Here is a 2,324-nt window from a genome sequence, read left to right on the forward strand (position 1 = left end):
ACTTGGATGCCCATATTGGTTCCTACATATTCCACGAAGATCTTTATCGGTCGAACCTTTATGACAATATACGTAGTTCCCTTTATCTGTCGGTATATTACTTGCCCGAGATTTGATCGTCAGTATCTCCATACCTAGTTCAATCTCGTCACCGGTAAGTCTCTTTACTCATTCTGTAATACATCATCCTATAACTAACTCCTTAGTCACTTTGCTTGCGAGCTTCTTGTGACGTTGTATTACTGAGAGGGCCAGAGATACCTCTCCGTCATACGGAGTGACAAATCCTAGTCTCGATCCATGCCAACTCAACAGACACCTTCAGAGATACCTGTAGATCACCTTTATGAACACCCAGTAACGTTGTGATGTTTGATGGCACACAAGGCATTCCTTCGGAGTCCGGGAGTCGCATGATCTCATGGTCAAAGAAACATGTATCTGACATTAGGAAAGCAGTAATAATAAACTGAATGATCATATGCTATGCCAACGGTTGGGTCTTGTCCATCACATCATTCTCCTAATGATGTGATCTAGTTATCAAATGACAACTCATGTCTATGGTTGGGAAACCTTAACCATCTTTTGATCAACGAGCTAGTCTATTAGAGGCTCACTAGGGACACGGTATTTGTTTATGTATCCACACATGTATTTAAGTTTTTGGTCAATACAATTCTAGCACGAATAATAAACCCTTATCATGAATAAGGAAATATAATAGTAACAACTTTATTATTTCCTCTAGGCCATATTTCCATCAATTCGCTTCGGGGACTGGATGTTTTCTCCTCTAACAATCTGTCTCATTTGCCACCATATATACCAACAAGTTGCTGCCATAAGCTTCGGAGTTGTAATAGGGTCCAAATGAACGCCTTGATAGTATCCATCGCAAAGCCAAAAGTCAATCATACTAGCCACCGAACAGTCAACCAGGAACACATGATGTCTCAAACCCAGGGCCTCCCAAACAGCCTGTGCACGACCGCATGTGAAGAGCATATGGGCAATCTCCTCCGACCCATTTTTGCAAATCGGACATACATGGTTGTTGCCAATGTGTCGGTTGACTAGAACACTAAAGCATGGTAGTGCATTGTGCAAGCATCTCCATAGAATTTTTTTAATCTTGCTTGGTACGTTGAGCTCCCATAGCTTGCGCCATACCAGATGCTGACAAGAACCCCCAATACCTCATGAACTATCTGTGCTTGTACAAAAAACTTCTTCCCACTGCTTGTAGTACGCCGACTGTACATAAAATACACCATTCTTTTTTAGATGCCATGCAACGTAGTCCTCAGTATTATTATGAAAAATAGGTATATGGAGCAACACCAATCTGTCAAAAATTGTCTCAGATCAATTGCTCGTCCCATTCACCAGATACAAGAAATGAGCTCATTGACTCATGATAGAACTTGATTTCCACGTGCAGCCACAATCTTCCTAGAAGCACTGTTCGGTATCCAACGATCATCCCAAGTATTTATCTTGGCTCCGTTACCCACTCTTCAAATGCAACATTTCTTGAAAGTTTGTATCCCTGCCCATATACTTTGCCAAACATATGATGACCCCCTTTTTAGTTCACAGTTCAAAATATCTCATGTTGGGTAGTATCTTGCTCTCAATATCCTTGCACACAAGGAATCATAGTTTTCAATCAATCTCCAACACTGCTGGCTATCATGGCAAAATTAAAATTGTGCACATCAAGAAAACCCATACCACCTCTTTCCTTTAGTATACACATTTTTCACCATGCAAACCACTGGATCCGTCGTTGGTTCTCCTCATCACCCCACCAGTAATGTGACATTGCATCCGTGACCCCCTTGCATATTTTCTTTGGAAATGTAAACACACTCATCGCGTACGTAGGGATGGCTTGGGCCACTGCTTTCAACAACACTTCTTTGCCACCAAAAGAAAGGGTTCTCTCCTTCCAACCATTAACTATAGCTTGAATTCTCTCAATGATATGTTTGAAGCAATCCACCCGGTCCACCCCAATCATTGACGGAAGGCCCAAGTATTTATCTGAGAGTGATTCCATCATGATGTTGAGAATTTGACAGACCTCGACCTTGGTCTCCACAAGTGTGTCAGTACTGAAAAATATGGAACATTTTGCTTCACTAATCAATTGTCCCAAGGCTGCAAAATAATCATCCAGGACTCTCCTCAAGGTGGTAGCATTTGCTTGACGTGCTCTCATCAGGACAAGAGAACCATCAGCAAAATAGTAGATGGGTAATCCTTGGGGAATCCTGACAAACCTGGACGCCACATAAATTGCCAGCTTCCTCCTCGTG

Source organism: Triticum dicoccoides, chromosome 3B, assembly GCF_002162155.2.
Source record: "Triticum dicoccoides isolate Atlit2015 ecotype Zavitan chromosome 3B, WEW_v2.0, whole genome shotgun sequence".
Lineage (NCBI taxonomy): Eukaryota > Viridiplantae > Streptophyta > Magnoliopsida > Poales > Poaceae > Triticum > Triticum dicoccoides.